A 22,785-nucleotide genomic window follows, 5' to 3' on the forward strand; every position below is an offset into this window, starting at 1 on the left:
GGGCTGATCGATCCTTTGTTCCCTTCACCGTCAGGTCAGATTACCTGAAGGTGCTGGGGATATGGTTTGGAAGGGCCGGGGCGTGCACCAAAACCTGGGGGAAGCGAGTAGCCAAGGTACAACAAAAGTTGAGCATGTGGGGGCAGCGATCTCTCTCCATTGTGGGTAAGAACCTGGTCATCAGGTGCGAGGTGCTCACGTTGTTGCTGTACGTGGCGCAGGTCTGGCCCATACCCCACCCCTGTGCTGTGGCGGTCACCTGAGCCATTTTCCGCTTCATCTGGGGATCTAAAATGGACCGGGTCCGGAGGGACACGATGTTCAAACCTCTGAACAAGGGAGGGAAAAATGTACCCAACGTGGCCCTCATCCTGATGACCACCTTCGTGTGCGGCTGCATCAAGCTGTGTGTAGACCTCCAGTATGCAAACTCCAAGTGTCACTACGTGCTGAGGTTCTATCTGTCCCCGGTGTTGCGAAGGATGGGCCTGGTCAAATTGCCGCGGAATGCTCCATGCAGTTGGACCGTGCCGTACCACCTATCCTTCGTGGAGCAGTTTCTGTGGGAAAACACCTTTGACCATCGATCCATCAGGCAGTGGTCTGCACGGAATGTCCTCAAGGCCCTACGGGAAAAGGAGATGGTGGATCCCGTCGGATGGTTCCCTGAGCAGACCGTCAAAGTCATTTGGCGGAATGCCTCATCACCAGAACTTTCAAACAAGCACCAAGATGTAGCTTGGCTGGTACTGAGAAGAGCCCTCCCTGTCAGATCCTTCCTGCACACCCGAAGTCTCGTCCCCTCCGCGCAATGCCCTCGCGGTGATTGTGGGGAAGAGATGGTTGCCCACCTCCTCCTGGAATATGTCTTTGCAAAGCAGGTGTGGAAAGAGATGCAGTGGTTTTGTCAGGGTTCATCCCAAGCAGCTCTGTAACAAAGGAGTCTGTGCTCTACGGGCTGTTCCCAGGGACGCACACCGAGACAAACATCAACTGCTGCTGGAGGACTATCAATTCAGTGAAAGACGCCCTTTGGTCTGCCCGAAACTTGCTGGTCTTCCAGCGCAGAGTTGTCCACCACTGAATGTTGCAGATTGGCACATTCCAAGGTCCAGGACTACGTGCTGAGGGACGCACTAAAGCTTGGGACAGCCGCAGCAAAGGCTCAATGTGGGAAGACCACAGTGGAAGGTCCCCCCACCAAGCTGAACTGAGGGGCTGGATCCATGGGAAACCCCTCGAACTGTATCGGGAAAATTTTGTGTGCTGTAAATGTAAAAATGTATATGGCATGAAAATGAAATGGAAGGGTTGTGAGGCAACTCATGATTGTATAGAAGGAAACTGATCACCTTTGCACTGTTTGTATTTTTTGACTTGATGCTGTTTTAAACCGTTTGGGAATGTATTTTTCACAGATTTTTATGAATAATGTATATTTTGGAAATAAATAAAAAAATCCATGAGGCGCTGTGGGCCATCAGCAGCAGCAGAATTGTACTCAACCACAATCTGTAACCTCATGGCCCGGCATACTCCCCATTCTACCATTACCATCAAGCCGGGGACCAACCCTGATTTAATGAAGAGTGCAGGAGGGCATGCCAGGAGCAGCACTAGGCGTAACTCAAAATGAAGTGTCAACCTGGTGAAGCAACAACCCAGGACTACTTGCATGCCAAACTGCTTAAGCAGCATGCAATAGACAGAGCTAAGCGATCCCATAACCAACGGATCAGATCTAAGCTCTGCAGTCCTGCCACATCCAGCCGTGAATGGTGGTGGACAATTAAACAACTAACTGGAGGAGGTGGCTGCACAAATATCCCCATCGTCAATGATGGGGGAGCCCAGCACATCAGTGTGAAAGTTAAGGCTGAAACATTTGCAACAATCTTCAGTCAGAAGTGCCGAGTTGATGATCCATCTCGGCCTCCTCCTGAAGTCCCCAGCATTACAGATGCCAGACTTCAGCCAATTCGATTCACTCTGCATGATATCAAGAAACGACTGAAGGCACTGCATACTGCAAAGGCTATGGGTCCTGACAATATTCTGGCAATAGTACTGAAGACCTGTGCTCCAGAACTTGCCGCAACCCGAGCCAAGCTGTTCCAGTACAGCTACAACACTGGCATCTAACTTGCAATGTGGAAAATTGCCCAGGTCTGTCATGTACACAAAAAGCAGGACAAGTCCAACCCGGCCAATGACCACCCCATCAGCCTACTCTCAATCATCAGTAAAATGATGGAAGGTGTCATCAACAGTGCCATCAAGCGGTACTTGCTTGGCAATAACCTGCTCAGTGATGCTCAGTTTGTGTTCCAACAGGGCCGCTCAGCTCGTGACCTCACTACAGCCTTAGTTCAAACATGGACAAAAGAGCTGAACTCAAGAAGTGAGGTGAGAGTGACTGCCCTTGATATCAAGGCAGCATTTGACCGAGTCAAGGAGCCCTAGCAAAACTGGAGTCAATGGGAATCAGGTGGAAAGTCTCTGCTGCTTGGAGTCATACCTAGCGCAAAGGAAGATTGTTGTGGTTGTTGGAGGGCAATCATCTCAGCTCCAGGACATCACTGCAGGAATTCCTCAGGGTATCTTCAGCTTCTACCACCTTCAGCTGCTTCATCAATGACCTTCCTTCAATCATAGGGTCAGAAGTGGGGATGTTCGCTGATGATTGCACAATGTTCAACACCATTCGTGACTCCTCAAATACTGAAGCAGTCTGTGTAGAAATGCAGCAAGACCTGGACAATATCCAGGCTTGGGCTGATAAGTGGCAAGTAACATTCGCGCCACACAAGTGGCAGGCAATGACCATCTCCAACAAGAGAGAATCTAACCATCTCCCCTTGACATTCAACAAGATGCAACAATATTAGGCAGGAACTGAAGAATTTAGATTGGGGGCGGCTGTTTGAGGGTAAATCAACATCTGACATGTGGCAGTCTTTCAAACATCAGCTGATTAGAATCCAGGACCAGCATGTTCCTGTGAGGAAGAAAGACAAGTTTGGCAAGTTTCAGGAACCTTGGATAACGCGGGATATTGTGAGCCTAGTCAAAAAGAAAAAGGAAGCATTTGTAAGGGCTGGAAGGCTAGCAACAGACGCTTGAGGAATATAAAGACAGTAGGAAGGCACTTAAGCAAGGAGTTAGGAGGGCTAAAAGGGGTCATGAAAAGTCATTGGCAAACAGGATTAAGGAAAATCCCAAGGCTTTTTATACATATATAAAGAGCAAGAGGGTGACCAGGGAAAGGGTTGGCCCACTCAAGGACAGAGATGGGAATCTATGTGTGGAGCCAGAGGAAATGGGCAAGGTGCTAAATGAGTACTTTGCATCAGTATTCACCAAAGAGAAGGACTTGGTGGATGATGAGCCTAGGGAAGGGAGTGCAGATAGTCTCAGTCATCTCATTATCAAAAAGGAGGAGGTGTTGGGTGTCTTGCAAAGCATTAAGGTAGATAAGTCCCCAGGGCCTGATGGGATCTACCCTAGAATACTGAGGGAGGCAAGGGAGGAAATTGCTGGGGCCTTGACAGAAATCTTTGCATCCTCATTGGCTACAGGTGAGGTCCCAGAGGACTGGAGAATAGCCAATGTTGTTCCTTTGTTTAAGAAGGGTGGCAAGGATAATCCAGGAAATTATAGGCCGGTGAGCCTTACGTCAGTGGTAGGGAAACTATTAAAGATGATTCTTCGGGACAGGATTTACTCCCATTTGGAAACAAACGAACTTATTAGCGAGAGACAGCATGGTTTTGTGAAGGGGAGGTCGTGTCTTACTAATTTGATTGAGTTTTTTGAGGAAGTGACGAAGATGGTTGATGAGGGAAGGGCAGTGAATGTTATCTATATGGACTTCAGTAAAGCCTTTGACAAGGTCCCACATGGCAGACTGGTACAAAAGGTGAAGTCACACGGGATCAGAGGTGAGCTGGCAAGATGGATACAGAACTGACTCGGTCACAGAAGACAAAGGGTACCAGTGGATGGGTGTTTTTCTGAATGGAGGGATGTGACTAGTGGTGTTCCACAGGGATCAGTGCTGGGACCTTTGCTGTTTGTAGTATATATAAATGATCTGGAGGAAAATGTAGCTGGTCTGGTTAGTAAGTTTGCGGACGACACAAAGGTTGGTGGAGTTGCGGATAATGATGAGGATTGTCAGAGGATACAGCAGGATATAGATCGGTTGGAGACTTGGGCGGAGAAATGGCAGATGGAGTTTAATCCGGACAAATGTGAGGTAATGCATTTTGGAAGGTCTAATGCAGGTGGGAGGTATACAGTAAATGGCAGAATCCTTAGGAGTATTGACAGGCAGAGAGATCTGGGTGTACAGGTCCACAGGTCACTGAAAGTGGCAACGCAGGTGGATAAGGTAGTCAAGAAGGCATACGGCATGCTTGCCTTCATCGGTCGGGGCATAGAGTATAAAAATTGGCAAGTCATGCTGCAGCTGTACAGAACCTTAGTTAGGCCACACTTAGAATCTTGCGTGCAATTCTGGTCGCCACACTACCAGAAGGACGTGGAGGCTTTGGAGAGGGTACAGAGGAGGTTTACCAGGATGTTACCTGGTCTGGAGGGCATTAGCTATGAGGAGAGGTTGGAAAACCTCGGATTGTTTTCACTGGAACGACGGAGGTGGAGGGGTGACATGATAGAGGTTTACAAAGTTATGAGCGGCATGGACAGAGTGGATAATCAGAAGCTTTTTCCCAGGGTGCAAGAGTCAGTTACTAGGGGGCATAGGTTTAAGCTGCAAGGGGCAAAGTTTAGAGGGGATGTTCGAGGCAAGTATTTTACATAGAGGGTGGTGAGTGCCTGGAACTTGCTGCCAGGGGAGGTGGTGGAAGCAGATACGATAGCGACGTTTAAGAGACATCTTGACAAATACATGAATATGAAGGGACTAGAGGGATACGGACCCCGGAAGTGCAGAAGGTGTTAGTTTAGGCAGGCAGGCTTGGAGGGCCGAATGGCCTGTTCCTCTGCTGTACTGTTCTTTGTTCTTTGTTCTTTGTTGTATGCACTGCAGCAATGCACCAAGGTTCCTTAGAGAGCACCTTCCAAACCCGCGACCTCTACCACCTCGCAGGACAAGAGCAGCAGATGCATGGGAACATGCTTGTTCCCATCCAAGTCACACACCACCCTGACTTGGAACTATATCGCCGTTCCTTCACTGCCACTGGGTCAAAATCCTGGAACTCCCTTCCTAACAGCACTGTGGCTATACCTACCCCACATGGACTGCAGCGGTTCAAGAAGGCAGCTCACCACCACCTTCTCGAGGGCAATTAGGGATGGGCAATAAATGCTGGCCTAGCCAGTGATGCCCACATCCCATGAATGAATTTTTAAAAAAGAAGATTGACGAAATTCATTTTGGGGATCATTGGATCGTTATTAGCATTTAAATTGCTGGATTTTTGTTTTATTCTTTCATGGGATGTGGGTATCATTGGCTAGGCCAGCATTTATTGCCCATTGCTAATTGCCCTTGAGATGAACTGCCTTCTTTATCTACTGCAGTCCTTGTGGTGCAGATGCAGCCACAGTGCTGTTAGGAAGGGAGTTCCAGGATTTTGACCCAGCAACAGTGAAGGAACGGTGATATAGTTCCAAGTCAGGATAGTGTGTGACTTGGAGGGGAACTTGCAGATGGTGGTGTTCCCATGCATCTGTTGTCCAGACCTTGCTGCATATAGACACGGACTGCTTCAGTATCTGAGGAGTTGCGAATGGTGCTGAACATTGTACAATCATCCGTGAACATCTCCACTCCTGACATTATGTTGGAGGGAAGGTCATTGTCCTGGGTGGTAGAGGTCTGATTTGGAAGGTGCTGTCGAAGGACCCTTGGTGAGTTGCTGCAGTGCATCTTGTAGATGGTACACACTGCTGCCACTGTGCATCAGTGATGAAGGGACTGATTGTTTGTGGATGGGTTGCCAATCAAGCAGGCTGCTTTGTCCTGGATGGTGTCAAGCCTCTTGAGTGTTGTTGGGACTGCACCCGTCCAGGCACTGACTGTACCCATCTATCCACTCCTGACTTGTGCCTTGTAGATGGTGGACAGACTTTGGAGAGACAGGAGGTGAGCTACTCGCTGCCTGAACTTGCAAAAGTAAATTACTGCAGATGCCATTGAACATCATCTCCGCCTCATGATCTGAAGTACTTTGCTTTTGCAATTCCCAGCCTCTGACCTGCTCTTGTAACCATAGCATTTATTTGGCTGTTCAGCTTAACTTTCTGGTCAATGGTGACCCTTAGATTGTTGATGATGGGGGAATTCAGTGATGGCAATACCATTGAACATCAAGGGGAGATGGCTAGATTCTCTCTCTTGTTTGAGATGGTCATTGCCTGGAACTTGTGTGACGTGAATGTTGCTTGCCACTTATAAAGCCTGAATGTTGTCCCGGTCTTGCTGCATTTCTACACGGACTGCTTCAGTATCTGAGGAGGTGTGAATGCCGCTGAACATTGTGCAATCATCAGTGAACATCCCCATTTCTGACTTTATGGTCATTGATGAAGCAGCTGAAGATGGTTGGGACTAGGACACTATCCTTAGGACCTCCTGCAGTGAAGTCCTGGGACGGAGATGGTTGACCTCCGACAACCACAACCATCTTCCTTTGTTCTAGGTATGACTTCAACCCCCGATTCTCATTGACTTCAATTTTGCTAGGGCTCCTTGATGCCATACTCGGTCAAATGCTGCCTTGATGTCAAAGGCACTTTTCCACCTCAACTTTTGAATTCAGCTCCTTTGTTCATGTTTGGACCAAGGCTGTAATGAGGTCAGGAGCTAAGTGGCCCTGGCAGAACCCGAACTGAGCATCACTGAGCAGGTTATTGCTGAGTAAGTGCTGCTTGATAGCACTGTCAATGACACCTTCCATCACTTTACTGATGATGAGGAGCAGTCTGATGCCGTGCTGGATTCGTTGGTTTGGATTTGTCCTCTTTTTGTGGACAGGACATATGTGGGCAGTTTTTTACTTCCCTTTTGTTCCTCTTGTTCTCTCACCCTCCCCTTTCACTTGCTCAAAACCTATTACATTTCTAAGCTTTGCCAGTTCTGATGAAAGGTCACGACCTGAAACATTAACTCTGTTTTTCTCTCCAGATACTGCCAGACCTGTTGAGTATTTCCAACATTTTCTGTTTTTTGTTTGAGATTTCCAGCATCTGCAGTACTTTGCTTTTGCAACTTTTTTACATTGTCGGGTAGATGCCAGTGTTAGTAGCCCTACTGGAACAGCTTGACTAGGGGTGCAACTAGTTCTGGAGCACAAGTCTTCAGTGCTACAGTGGGGATGCATGGAGGGATGTGATAACTGTGGGATGTGCAGGAACAGCTACAGGCAAGTTTAAATATTGGTTTAATGTTCAAATGATGGCCAAGAAGCAAGGTCCATGGACTGGCAGAATGGGGTGAAAGAGTGGAGGGTAGGAAAGCGCAGTGCAATTTCTAATAGTGGGTCTGGAAGTGATTCTTGCATCAGAAAACAGTCATGTACTGGAGAAAGAGCCTCTGATAGTGCAAGAAGGAGATTTTACAGTCAGACAGACGGGAAGGTGCAAGTAGAGACTGGAGCCTGAATAAATTAAACAATGATGTAAAAGGCACAAAACAGTCTCAGAACAGAAATAGAAACAGAAGTCTTCATGATCCTGAAGTTTTTGTAGCTGCCAATAAACTTGAGGTTAAACTAAAGGAGAAACAAAACAAAGGGAGTTAAATAGTTGAAGAGAGTTTGGAGTTTATGCTGAGGTATCAGATAAGAGACAATCAGTTTCAGCACATAGGTGGATGTGCACTAAAAAGGTCATTGCAGATGGGACTTATAAGGCTAAAGCGAAGTTAGTTGCTTGAAGTTTTGAAGAGTGAGTGGGTGATACAGATGTTAGAGTGGATTCTCCTGCAGCTGGAAAGGTAAGGTTAAACACCTGGTTACTTATTTTGGCCACATATTCATGGCAGCATCAATCAATCAACATAAAAGCCGCATTTCTGCAGGACGATGCTTTTCAGTGAGAAGTTTGTTTCTGAGACCAGCCAAAGAAGAACAGATGCAGAAGGAAAACTATGAAACTAAACAAATCTATCTGTGACCTGAATGAAAAATACCACACCCTGATGGTATCAGTGAGATCCATTCTGCTGAAAATAGATTGTGTTCAACTAAAAGCAGATCCTGCAATGTTTTATTGGTATCATAAAGGGAAATTTTCAGGCATATTCATGATGATTTCTTTTGGATGTTGGTTTTGAATTTGAGAAATGTGTTATTAATAAGATTAGAGTATAAATTGAAATTGGGAGACAGACTTGTGGTGCTTTTAAATATATTAATTTAGATATTAAGCAGAGTTGGTCTGGAATAACTTTAAATCAACAATGCTAGTTGGAGAGTGTTCCTCCCAACCCAGTTAATCAACTGGAATCACAGAATGGTTACAGCATAGAAGGAGGCCATTCAGCTCAGCAGGTCCGTGATGGCTCTCTAAGAGCAACTCTGCTAGTCTCAATCCCCTACTATTGGCTTGTAGTCCTGGATTTTTTTTCTCTTTAACAGGACATAGATAAGTTAGCATAATGGGCAAAAAAGTGGCAGATGGAATTTAATACTGACAAGTGTGAGGTGATACATTTTGGCAGACGGGATATGGAGAGGCAATATAGACTTAATGACACAGTTCTAAAGAGTGTGCAGGGACAGAGGAATATGGGGTGCATGTGCATCAATCTTTGAAGGTGGCAGGACATACAGAGAGTAGTTAGCAAAGCACATGGGATCTTGGGCTTCATAAATAGTGGTATTGAGTACAAAGACAGGGAAGTTATGCTGAACCTTTCTAAAGCTCTGGTTAGGCCACAACTAGAATATTGCACCCAGTTCTGGTCACCACACTTAAGGAAAGATGTGAGAGTCATTGAAAGGGGGCAGAGAAGATTTACCAGAATGGTTCCAAGGATGATGGATTTTATCTACAAGGTTAGTTTGGAGAAGCTGGGGTTGTTCTCCTTGGAGCAAAGGAGATTGAGGGGAGATTTGATAGAGGTGTACAAGATTATGACAGGTTTAGAAGAGATAGACAAAGAAAAGCTGTTCCCATTAGCTGATGGTACATGGATTGGCGGACACAGATTTAAGGTTTTCGGCAAAAGGCACAGAGGGGATGTGAGGAAGAACTTTGTTACGCAGTGACTGGTAATGACTTGGAACTCAGTGCTTACAAGGGTGCTGGAAGTGGAGATGATTAATGATTTCAAAAGGAAATTGGATGAGCACTTGAGGGAAATAAATGTGCAGGGCTACGGGGATGGAGAGGGGGAATGGAACGGATTGGATTGCTCTACAGAGAACCAGCATGGACTTCATGGGCCGAATGGCCTCCTTCTGCACCATAATGACTCAATGACTCTCATTATCCAATTCTTTGTTGAAAGTTATAATTGAATCTGCCTCCACCACACTCTCAGGCAGTGCATTCCAGATCTGAACCACTCGCTGCGTAAAAAAAGGGTTTCCTCATGTTGTCTTTGGTTCTTTTGCCAATCACCTTAAATCAGTGTCCTCTTGACACCTGCCAATGTGAACAGTTGCTCCCTTTCTACTCTGTCTAAACCCCTCATGGTTTGGAACACCTCTATCAAATATCCGCATAACCTTCTCTTCTACAAGGAGAACAATTACAACTTCTCCCATCTATCCACGTAACTGAGGTCTCTCATCCCTGGAACCTTTCTTAGATTAGAGATACAGCACTGAAACAGGCCCTTCGGCCCACCGAGTCTGTGCCGAACATCAACCACCCATTTATACTAATCCTACACTAATCCCATATTCCTACCAAACATCCCCACCTGTCCCTATATTTCCCTACCACCTACCTATACAAGTGACAATTTATAATGGCCAATTTACCTATCAACCTGCAAGTCTTTTGGCTTGTGGGAGGAAACCGGAGCACCCGGAGGAAACCCACGCAGACACAGGGAGAACTTGCAAACTCCACACAGGCAGTACCCGGAATCGAACCCGGGTCCCTGGAGCTGTGAGGCAGCGGTGCTAACCACTGCGCCACTGTGCCGCCCTTCTCTTGAATCTTTTCCGTGCCCACTCTAAAGCCTTCACATCCTCCCTCAAGTGTGGTGCCCAGAATTGGACACAATACTCCAGCTGAGGCTGAACCAGTGGTTTATACAGGTTTATCAGAACTTCCTTGCTTTTGCACTCTATGCCCCTATTTATAAAGCCCAGGATCCCATATGCATCTTAATTACTTTCTCAACCTGCCCTGCTACCTTCAATGATATATCCACATATACCCCCAGATCCCTCTGCTCCTGCACCTCCTTTGGAATTGTATCCTTTATTTTATGTTGCATTTCCTTGTTCTTCGTACCATAATCAATCACTTCATACTTTTCTGTATTAAATTTCATCTGCCACTTGTCCCCCCTTCCACCGGCCAGTCTATGTTCTCTTGAAGTTTATCACTATCCTCCTCACAGTTCGCAATACTTCCAAGTTTTGTGTCATCGCAGATTTTGAAATTGTGGCCTATACATTATTATCGTATTATCATGAATATATATCAAGAAAAGCAGTGGTCCTAGTACCGGGGAACTCCACTATATAATCCTCCAGTCTGAGAAACAACCGTTCACCACCACTCTCGGTTTCCTGTTACTAAGCCAACTTTGTATCCATGCTGCTACTGTCCCTTTTATCCCAAGGGCTTCAACTTTTCTGACAAGTCTGTTAGGTGGCACTTTATCAAATGCCTTTCGGAAGTCCATATACATCAGATCAACCGCATGACCCTCACCGACCCTCTCTGTTACCTCATCAAAAAACTCAATCAAGTTAGTTAAACACAATTTGCCCTTCACTAATCCATGCTGGTTTTCCTTAATTAATCCACACTTGTGAAAGTGACTGTAATTTTGTCCTGGATAATTGTTTCCAAAAGCATGAAAATACACTCATGAAGAAAATACTTATTTTAAAGAAGCAACATCAGTACAGCGGGCGACCATAGCTCGCCACCCTGAAGCAGCAGAATGGTTGAAAGTTTAACTCTTTCTTTCGAATCAGCAGTGTTGCAGACTTGTTTGTTAAACAATGGGATGCAGGAATACCTCGCTTCAGCAAAAGAGCAGGTTTGAAATCCTGAACCTTTCTCAAAGCTTGTTGCCAATCTTTGTGAGGGGGTTTTAGACTTAAATACTGTCCTTGAAGAAGAAAGTTGAGAGGAAGTGCGCTCGTGGTCCTCCTGTTGCTAGTTCCACTTGAACCCGTGAGCCACAGATTACCTTGATATCCAGATCACCAGAGGCCTCCTCAGCATCTCACAGCTCCTCGATCTCTGGGGCTTCCATGCCCCCTAGCCAGGCCTCTGTGACCATTGGTTGCTGGATGCACAACCCAATTCCCCCTTGCCAACACTGTTTCCCAGCCACCGATGCAGACCTTTGGCCCCTTTCTCTCCTGCCCACACGTCTCCTTGCTGACTGTGGCACTACCATCAAAGACACTGCTCCTGTCCCCAAAGGAAGTTCTGGGCACCAAAACTGTCCCAACCCGGTGTTCTTCACAGTCACCACCTCCTACTGGCCCTGAGGAGAATATCTGATAAAAAGAAATGCATGAATTGTTAGTGATTCTAGAGGAGAGCATCTCACAATGTAATGCTTTGTACAAAATAATTTGTTTTGTAATTTTAGTTGTACATATAAACTCAAATATTTATTTAGAGAGAGCATGGAATATGTCAATTTTATATCAATAGTATTTAATTGTATTCAGGAGGGGGGTGTAAGATTTTTGTGTGTTTAGGTAAGATGTTGACTAGCTTTTGACCCACAAAGTACAAACTCTGGCTTCTAAATCAAGATAGAGAGTTTAGTAAGTACAGCAAGAATATATAAGCAATACTTAACCATCGGCAGTAGTTATACAGCAGAATGTAGGGTGTCCTTGTCCTTGCCTGCCGAGGTGCTGTGGCACCGCCTTCTTTCTTGATGTGTTCTGTTGACTGTAGGTTGATTTCCTGAATCAGTGCACACTGAGTGGTCCCAGCACCTGTCATTTATCGCCCCCTCCAAGGTTTCCTTCCTTCCATGTTAGGTTATAGTCCACCTTAATCCTTTGATTGGTCAGGTTTAACCTCACCTTCTGTACACTGTTTCTATTTGATTAGTATATAGTAATCAGATTAGAGCAGATATGACCCTACCCTCTGTACATTGTCTCTGCAGACAGCTTGACGGCCCAGTCATTGTCACACAATGGGGAATGTTTGCTGTCAATGCAAGTCTGGAATGGTCTCTGAATATCTTTATTTTCATTATCTTCCCTTGGGAGGCCTCTCCAGTCTATCCTTTATTGTGACTGAATCTGTCTTAGTTTGAAATGCAGAATGGGCATCTGGTCTCGTAGCAATGCTACTTCTGGTATAAACACTGCCTTCCACCTTCTCCCCACTACAGTATTCCAATATACATTTCATTTTAACATGATTCTGAAAACAAAGTCCACAACTTAGTTCTAATCTATGGTATGACATGGTGAGTAAGGTGTCCAGGGGACTTTTATTGCCTTTGCTTGGTCTTATTGTAACGGGGTATAATTCTAAACACACTGGGCTGGATTTTACCGTAGGCAGAAGGGAATTCATCACTGACTTAAAAGTTGGTGGTGAACCCGCTTCCGCATAACCCGGGGATCCATCCCGTATTTTACAGGTCCCCGGGCTTTAATTGTCCCAAGGTGGGACTTCCACCCGCTTGAGGGAGGAAATCCCACCTCATTGAGCTGCCAGCCAATCAGCAGGCCAGCAGCTCTTAGTCCCAGCATTGCCACCGGGAACAGTGGCCACTGCTGGGAATGCAGCCCAGCCAACCAGATGGAGCCATGAGTGAAGATAAGTTGGGAATGCCTCTCGCGAGAGAGCGGTCCTTCCCTGGTGAGGTTGGAGTGGTCATTCGGGAGTAGGGGCATCCTGGGTTCCAGCCCTCAATCAGGCATCCTGTGCCTGACTGCTTTTGCCTCCCCTCTGGGTGCGCAGAAATGCCATTAGCTATCGCTGGGTGGCCTTTCACATACCCAGCATGCCCACTAGCAACAGATAAATTACCCGTGGAGGTGGGTGAGGGCCCTTAAGTGGCCATTAAGTGGCCACTTAAGGGCTTTGATTGGCCTCAGACGTGCAGGGCATTTCCGCTCCCCCTCCACCTCCCCACGCCGTAAAGTTGACCAGAGGCAGGAGCGGGGCGGGTAGGACTCCCGCTCAATTTTACACTGCCCCCATACCACTATCCAACCTGCTGGGGCCGTGTAACTTTCAGCCCACTGTGTTTTATTTATTTTTTATTTATTTAGAGATACAGCACTGAAACAGGCCCTTCGGATCACCGAATCTGTGCCGACCATCAACTACCCATTTTACTAATCCTAAGATTCCATATTCCTACCACATCCCCACCTGTCCCTATATTCCCCTACCACCTACCTATACTAGGGGCAATTTATAATGGCCAATTTACCTATCAACCTGCAAGTCTTTGGCTGCTTTGAGCTCCCCCTTTGTGAATCCTTCTTCACAGCTTTCCAATTAAAAGGCACAGAAATGAGCGTAAACAGGCTTTCTCAGGTTTAAAAAAGAAAAGTGAAATTTATTAAACTTACTGAAATTCTAATTTGGTTAATGCCAACGGATATACACCGCGCCCCACGCTCGCATGCACACGCAATGCGCACATGCAAAGAGAGACAGAAGAGAGAAGAAAAACAAAATGGAGAGGTTTGAGGCAATTTCTGAAGAGGGAGTTTTACTGTGTTTGGAGCTCACTGTAGGGTCCTTGATTGTAGGTAATTCTTGCTTTTCGTTGGGGCCCAGTATTCTTTCTGAACCATGTTCACTGTAGAAGACTTTTCTCTCTTGAGGTTAATATGTCTTCAATGGTTTCTGAAGCTGGTGAGAGGAGATGACAGCAGAAGGGAGAGAAGTCTTTTCCAGTCCAGGAGCAAGCATTTTTCTGAGTTAGAACCCTGTGGCCAGTTCAAATTCAAAAAACTCCAACAGTCAGCCAGTCATGTGACGAAACTGGTCTGACCACGTCTGTTTGTGTATTCAGCCATCTTAGTAGTAACCGGGAATGCTTCAACGTCTGGTAATCAAAAGTCCATTGTGGATTAAATTGGAGCAGGGAATAGTTCCTTTGTCCTTTGAAATACTGCCTGTTGATATGCTAATGTCTCTCTCCAATTTTTTTTTAAAGCAAGTTCTTTCTTCACCAACAACAGTTTAAAATCAATGTTCATGTGGCAAAATTCATTTTCCTCATTCTTGGCAGGTGGGGGCTTGCCTGGCGTCCAATACATTGACATAGATATATATATAAAATCCCAAGCATAATCGCAACATCGCTTGAAATCATTCTAATTTAAAACATAGCATCACGTGTGAGATTTATCAGGCTTTAACATATATAAATTCAACCAACAGATAAAACATATCAGATGTTAACCCTTTAGTTCTACATGGGCATTAACTGGGGATTCACTCATGCCCCAATAAAAACTGTGGTGGTTGGGTGAGCAGGTGCATGTTTGTAATGTGTATCTTCGTAAATAAATGCTTATAAAAGTGTGTGAAGCTTGGCTCCAGTTCTATCCTTCATCACCTGCCTTTTTGGAATAGATCAATCAAAAAGCATTATTTCACACAATGAGTCTGGAACTCTACCTCCAACAGACTGTGGAAGCTATGAGTCAATAAAAAACTACAGTCTGAGATGGACAGAATTTGTTCGGTAATGTTATTCTGTGTTGGGTAATGTTACTGAGTGTTGGGTAATGGTATTGAGTGTGTGTAATGTTATTGAGTGTTGGGTAATGTTATTGAGTGTTGGGAAATGTTATTTAGTGTTGGGTAACGGTATTGAGTGTTCGGTAATGTTATTGAGTGCTGGGTAATGTTATTGAGTGTTGGGTAATGTTACTGAGTGAAAGGGTAATGTTATTGAGTGTTTGGTAATGTTATTGAGAGTTGGGTAATGTTATTGAGTGTTGGGTAACGTTATTATGTGTTGGGTAATGTTATTGAGTGTTGGGTAATGTTATTGAGTGTTGGGTAATGTTATTGAGCGTTGGGTAATGTTATTGAGTGTGTGTAATGTTATTGAATGTTGGGTAAAGTTATTTAATGTTGGGTAATGTTACTGAGTGTGTGTAATGTCATTGAATGTTGGGTAATGTTATTGAATGTTGGGTAATGCTCTTGAGTGTTGGGGAACGTTATTGAGTGTTGGGAAACGTTATTGCGTTTTGGGTAATTTTATTGAGAGTTGGGTAATGTTATTGAGAGTTCGGTTATGTTATTCAATGTTGGGTAATGTTACTGAGTGTTTGGAATTGTTATTGAGTGTTGGGTAATGTTATTGAGTGTTGGGAAATGTTACTGAGTGTTGGGAAATGTTATTTAGTGTGGGGTAATGATTTTGAGTGTTGGGTGAGGTTAGTGTGTGTTGCGTAACGTTATTGAAAGTTGGGAAATTTTATTGAGTGTTGGGAAATGTTATTGAGTGTTGGGTAATGGTATTGAGTGTTGGGAAATGCTATTCCGTGTTGGGTAATGTTATTGAGTGTTTGGTAATGTTATTGAGAGTTGGGTAATGTTATTGAGTGTTGGGTAATGTTATTAAGTGTTGGGTAATGTTATTGAGTGTTGGGTAATGTTATTGAGTGTTGGGTAATGTTATTGAGTGTTGGGTAATGTTATTGAATGTTGGGTAATGTTACTGAATGTTTGGCAATGTTATTGAGTGTTGGGTAATGTTATTGAGTGTTGGGAAATGTTATTTAGTGTTGGGTAATGTTATTGAATGTTGGGTAATGCGACTGAGTGTTTGGTAATGCTATTGAGCGTTGGGTAATGTTATTGAGCGCTGGGTAATGTAATTGAATGTTGGGTAATGTTATTGCGTTTTGGGAAATTTTATGGAGTGTTGGGTAATGTTATTGGAGTTGGGTTATGTTATTGAGTGTTGGAAAATGTTATTGAGAGTTCAGTTATGTTATTCAATGTTGGATAATGTTACTGAGTGTTTGGTATTGTTATTGAGTGTTTTGGGTAATGTTATTGAGGGTTGGGAAATGTTATTGAGTGTTGGGTAATGGTACTGAGTGCTGGGTAATGTCATTGAATGTTGGGTAATGTTATTGAATGTTGGGTAATGCTATTGAGTGTTGGGAACGTTATTGAGTGTTGGGTAACGTTATTGCGTTTTGGGAAATTTTATGGAGTGTTGGGTAATGTTATTGGAGTTGGGTTATGTTAATGAGTGTTGGGAAATGTTATTGAGTGTTGGGTAATGGTACTGAGTGCTGGGTAATGTTATTGAGTGTTGGGTAATGATTTCGAGTGTTGGACGATGTTAGTGTGTGTTGGGTAACGTTATTGAAAGTTGGGAAATTTTATGGAGTGTTGGGTAATGTTATTGGAGTTGGGTTATGTTATTGTATGTTGTGTACTGTTATTGAGTGTTGGGAAATGTTATTGAGTGTTGGGTAATGGTATTGAGTGTTGGGAAATGCTATTCCGTGTTGGGTAATGGTATTGAGTGTTGGGTAACGGTATCGAGTGTTGGGAAACGCTATTTAGTGTTGGGTAATTGTATGGAGTGTTGGGTAATGGTCATGAGTGCTGGGTAATGTTATTGAGTATTGGGGAATGTTACTGAGTGTTGGGTAATGGTATTGCGTATGTGTGATGTTTTTGAATGTTGGGTAATGGTATTGAATGTTGCGTAATGTTACTGAGTGTTGGATAATGGTATTGAGTGTTGGGTAATGTTATCGAGTGCTGGGTAATGTTATTGAGTGATGGGTAATGGTATGGAGTGTGTGCAATGTTATTGAATGTTGGGAAATGTTATTGAGTGTTTGGAAATGTTACTGAGTGTTGGCTAATGTTACTGAATGTTGGGTAATGTTATTGAGTGTTGGGTAATGTTATTGAATGTTGGGTAATGTTATTGAATGTTGAGTAATGTTACTGAGTGTTTGGTAATGCTATTGAGTGCTGGGTAATGTTATTGAGTGTGTGTAAATTATTGAATGTTGGATAATGTTATTGAATGTTGGGTAATGTTACTGAGTTTGTGTAACGTTATTGACAGTTGGGTAATGTTATTTAGTGTTGGGGAATGGTATTGAGTTTTGGCTAATGGTATTGAGTGCTGGGAATTGTTGTTGAGTGTTGTGCACTGTTACCGACTGTTGGGCAATGTTCCAGAGTGTTGGGTAATGGTATTGAGTATGTGCAATGTTTTTGAATGTTGGGTAATGGTATTTAATGTTGCATAGTGTTACTGAGTGTTTGGTAATGTTACTGAGTGTTGGGAAATGCTACTGAGTGCTAGGTAATGGTATTTAGTGTTGGGAAATGTTATTGAGTGTTGGGTAATGTTATTTAGTGTTGGATAATGGTATTGAGTGTTGGGTAATGTTATCGAGTGCTGGGTAATGTTATTGAGTGTTGGGTAATGTTATTGAGTGTTGGGTAATGTTATTGAGTGTTGGGTAATGTTATTTAGTGTTGGATAATGGTATTGAGTGTTGGGTAATGTTATCGAGTGCTGGGAAATGTTATTGAGTGTTTGGTAATGTTATTGAGAGTTGGGTAATGTTATTGAGTGTTGGGTAATGTTATTGAGTGTTGGGTAATGTTATTGAATGTTGGGTAATGTTGCTGAATGTTTGGCAATGTTACTGAGTGTTGGGTAATGTGATTGAGTGTTGGGAAATGTTATTTTGTGTTGGGTAATGTTATTGAATGTTATTGAAGCCCTTTCCTATCCTGAGTGGTGTGAAACAGGGCTGTGTTCTCGCACCCACACTTTTTGGGATTTTCTTCTCCCTGCTGCTTTCACATGCGTTCAAATCCTCTGAAGAAGGAATTTTCCTCCACACAAGATCAGGGGGCAGGTTGTTCAACCTTGCCCGTCTAAGAGCGAAGTCCAAAGTACGGAAAGTCCTCATCAGAGAACTCCTCTTTGCTGACGATGCTGCTTTAACATCTCACACTGAAGAATGCCTGCAGAGTCTCATCGACAGGTTTGCGTCTGCCTGCAATGAATTTGGCCTAACCATCAGCCTCAAGAAAACGAACATCATGGGGCAGGATGTCAGAAATGCTCCATCCATCAATATTGGCGACCACGCTCTGGAAGTGGTTCAAGAGTTCACCTACCTAGGCTCAACTATCACCAGTAACCTGTCTCTAGATGCAGAAATCAACAAGCGCATGGGTAAGGCTTCCACTGCTATGTTCAGACTGGCCAAGAGAGTGTGGGAAAATGGCGCACTGACACGGAACACAAAAGTCCGAGTGTATCAGGCCTGTGTCCTCAGTACCTTGCTCTACGGCAGCGAGGCCTGGACAACATATGCCAGCCAAGAGCGACGTCTCAATTCATTCCATCTTCGCTGCCTTCGGAGAATACTTGGCATCAGGTGGCAGGACTATATCTCCAACACAGAAGTCCTTGAAGCGGCCAACATCCCCAGCTTATACACACTACTGAGTCAGCGGCGCTTGAGATGGCTTGGCCATGTGAGCCGCATGGAAGATGGCAGGATCCCCAAAGACACATTGTACAGCGAGCTCGCCACTGGTATCAGACCCACCGGCCGTCCATGTCTCCGTTATAAAGACGTCTGCAAACGCGACATGAAATCGTGTGACATTGATCACAAGTCGTGGGAGTCAGTTGCCAGCATTCGCCAGAGCTGGCGGGCAGCCATAAAGACAGGGCTAAATTGTGGCGAGTCGAAGAGACTTAGTAGTTGGCAGGAAAAAAGACAGAGGCGCAAGGGGAGAGCCAACTGTGCAACAGCCCCAACAAACAAATTTCTCTGCAGCACCTGTGGAAGAGCCTGTCACTCCAGAATTGGCCTTTATAGCCACTCCAGGCGCTGCTTCACAAACCACTGACCACCTCCAGGCGCGTATCCATTGTCTCTCGAGATAAGGAGGCCCAAAAGAATGGTATTGAGTGTTGCATAATGTTATTGAGTGTTGGGTAATGTTACTGAGTGTTGGGTCATGATACTAAGTGTTGGGAAATGTTGTTTAATGTTATTGAGTGTTGGGAAATGTTATTGAGTTTTGTGTAATGTTATTGAGTGTTGGGTAATGTTTCTGAGTGTTGGGAAATGTTATTGAGTGCTGGGTAATGTTATTGAGCATGTGTAATGTTATTGAATGTTGGGTAATGTTACTGAGTGTTGGGTAATGATACTAAGTGTTGGGAAATGTTGTTTAATGTTATTGAGTGTTGGGAAATGTTATTGAGTTTTGCGTAATGTTATTGAGTGTTGGGTAATCTAACTGAGTGTTGGGTAATGATACTCAGTGTTGGGAAATGTTGTTTAATGTTATTGAGTGTTGGGAAATGTATTTGAGTGCTGGGTAATGGTCTTGTGTCTGTGTAATGTTATTGAATGTTGTGTAATGTTACTGAGTGTTTGGTCATGTTATTGAGTGTTCGGAAATGTTATTGAGTGTTGGGAAATGTTATTTAGTGTTGGGTAATGGTATTGAGTGCTGGGTAATGTTATTGAGTGTTGGGTAATGTTATTGAGTGTTGGGTAATGTTATTGAGTGTTGGGTAATGTTATTATGTGTTGGGTAATGGTATTGAGCGTTGTGTAATGTTATTGAGTGTTGCGTAATGTTATTGAGTGTTGGGTAATGTTATTGACTGCTGCGGAAAGTTATTGATTGTTGGGTAATGTGACTGAATGTTGGGTAACGTTATTGAGAGTTGGGTAATGGTATTGTGTGTTGGGCAATGCTACTTAGTGTTGTGTAATGCTATTGAGTGCTGGGTAATGTTATTTAGTGTTGTGTAATGGTATTGAGTACTTGGTAATGTTATTGAGTGTTGGGTAATGTTACTGAGTGTTGGTTAATGGCATTGAGTGTGTGTAAAGTTACTGAGTGTTGGTAAATGTTATTGAGTGTTGGGAAATGTTATTGAGTGTTGTTTAATTAATGGTATTGAGTGTTGGTTTATGGTATTGAGTGTTGGGTAATGGTATTGAGTGTTGGGTAATGTTATTGAATGTTGTTTAATGTTATTGAGTATTGGGAAATGCTATTTAGTGTTGGGTAATGGTATTGAGTGTTGGGTCATGTTATTGAGTGTTGGGTAATTTTACTGAGTGTTGGGTAATGGTACTGAGTGTTGGGTAATGGTATTGTGTGTTGGGAAATGCTATTTAGTGTTGGGTAATGGTATTGAGTGTTGGGAAATTCTATTTCGTGCTAGGTAATGGTATTGACTGTTGGGTAATGGTATTGAATGTTGGGCAATGTTCCTGAGTCTTTGGTAATGTTATTGAGTGCTGGGTAATGGTATTGAGTGTGTGTAAACTTATTGAATGTTGGCTAATGTTATTGAATGTTGGGTAATGTGACTGAGTTTGTGTTATGTTATTGAAAGTTGTGTAATGTTATTTAGTTTTTGGTCATGTTATTGAGTGTTGGGTAATGGTATTGAGTGCTGGGTATTGTTATTGAGTGTTGGGTAATGTTACTGAGTGTTGGGTAATGTTGTTGAGTGTTCAGTAATGATACTCAGTGTTGGGAAATGTTATTGAGTGTTGGGTAATGTTATTGAGTGTTGGGTAATGATACTCAGTGTTACGAAATGTTATTGAGTGTTGGAAAATGTTATTGAGTGCTGGGCAATGGTATTGAGTGTTGAGAAATGCTGTTTCGTGTTAGGAAATTGTATTGATTATTGGGTAATGGTATTGAGTGTTGGGCAATGCTACTTAGTGTTGTGTTACGGTATTGAGTGCTGGGTAATGTTATTTAGTGTTGTGTAATGGTATTGTGTACTGGGTAATGTTATTGAGTGTTGGGTAATGCTACTGAGTTTTGGGTAATGGTATTGAGTGTGTGTGAAGTTATTGAGGATTGGAAAATGTTATTGAATGTTGGGTAATGTTATTGAGTGTTGGGTAATGATACTCAGTGTTAGGAAATGTTATTGAGTGTTGGAAAATGTTATTGAGTGCTGGGTAATGGTATTGAGTGTTGAGAAATGCTGTTTCGTGTTAGGAAATTGTATTGATTATTGGGTAATGGTATTTAGTGTTGGGCAATGCTACTTAGTGTTGTGTTACGGTATTGAGTGCTGGGTAATGTTATTTAGTGTTGGGTAATGCTATTATGTTTTGGGTAATGGTATTGAGTAGTGGGTACTGTTATTGAGTGTTGGGTCATGGTATTGAGTGTTGCGTAATGTTATTGAATGTTGGGTAATGTTATTGAGTGTTGGGAAATATTATTTAGTGTTGGCTAATGGTATTGAGTGTTGCGTAATGTTATTGAGTGTTGGATAATGTTACTGAGTGTTGGGTAATGATACTAAGTGTTGGGAAATGTTGTTTAATGTTATTGAGTGTTGGGAAATGTTATTGAGTTTTGCGTAATGTTATTGAGTGTTGGGTAATCTAACTGAGTGTTGGGTAATGATACTCAGTGTTGGGAAATGTTGTTTAATGTTATTGAATGTTGGGAAATGTATTTGAGTGCTGGGTAATGGTATTGTGTGTGTGTAATGTTATTGAATGTTGGGTAATGTTACTGAGTGTTTTGTCATGTTATTGAGTGTTCAGAAATGTTATTGAGTGTTGGGAAATGTTATTTAGTGTTGGGTAATGGTATTGAGTGCTGGGTAGTGTTATTGAGTGTTGGGTAATGTTATTGAGTGTTGGGTAATGTTATTGAGTGTTGGGTAATGTTATTATGTGTTGGGTAATGGTATTGAGCGTTGTGTAATGTTATTGAGTGTTGCGTAATGTTATTGAGTATTGGGTAATGTTATTGAGTGCTGCGGAAAGTTATTGATTGTTGGGTAATGTGACTGAATGTTGGGTAACGTTATTGAGAGTTGGGTAATGGTATTGTGTGTTGGGCAATGCGACTTAGTGTTGTGTAATGCTATTGAGTGCTGGGTAATGTTATTTAGTGTTGTGTAATGGTATTGAGTACTTGGTAATGTTATTGAGTGTTGGGTAATGTTACTGAGTGTTGGTTAATGGCATTGAGTGTGTGTAAAGTTACTGAGTGTTGGTAAATGTTATTGAGTGTTGGGAAATGTTATTGAGTGTTGTTTAATTAATGGTATTGAGTGTTGGTTTATGGTATTGAATATTGGGTAATGCTATTGAGTGTTGGGTAATGGTATTGAGTGTTGGGTAATGTTATTGAATGTTGGGTAATGTTATTGAGTATTGGGAAATGCTATTTAGTGTTGGGTAAAGGTATTGAGTGTTGGGTCATGTTATTGAGTGTTGGGTAATCTAACTGAGTGTTGGGTAATGATACTCAGTGTTGGGAAATGTTGTTTAATGTTATTGAGTGTTGGGAAATGTATTTGAGTGCTGGGTAATGGTATTGTGTGTGTGTAATGTTATTGAATGTTGGGTAATGTTACTGACTGTCTGGTAATGTTATTGAGTTTTGGGTAATGTTATTGAGTGTTGGGAAATGTTATTTAGTGTTGGGTAATGGCATTGACTGCTGGGTAACGTTATTGAGTGTTGGGTAATGTTACTGAGTGTTGGGTAATGTTATTGAGTGTTGTGTAATGTTTTTGAGTGTTGGGTAATGTTATTGAGTGTTGGGTAATGTTATTGAGTTTTGGGTAATGTTATTGAGTGT

This window comes from Heterodontus francisci, chromosome 17 (assembly GCF_036365525.1).
Source record: "Heterodontus francisci isolate sHetFra1 chromosome 17, sHetFra1.hap1, whole genome shotgun sequence".
Taxonomy (NCBI): domain Eukaryota; kingdom Metazoa; phylum Chordata; class Chondrichthyes; order Heterodontiformes; family Heterodontidae; genus Heterodontus; species Heterodontus francisci.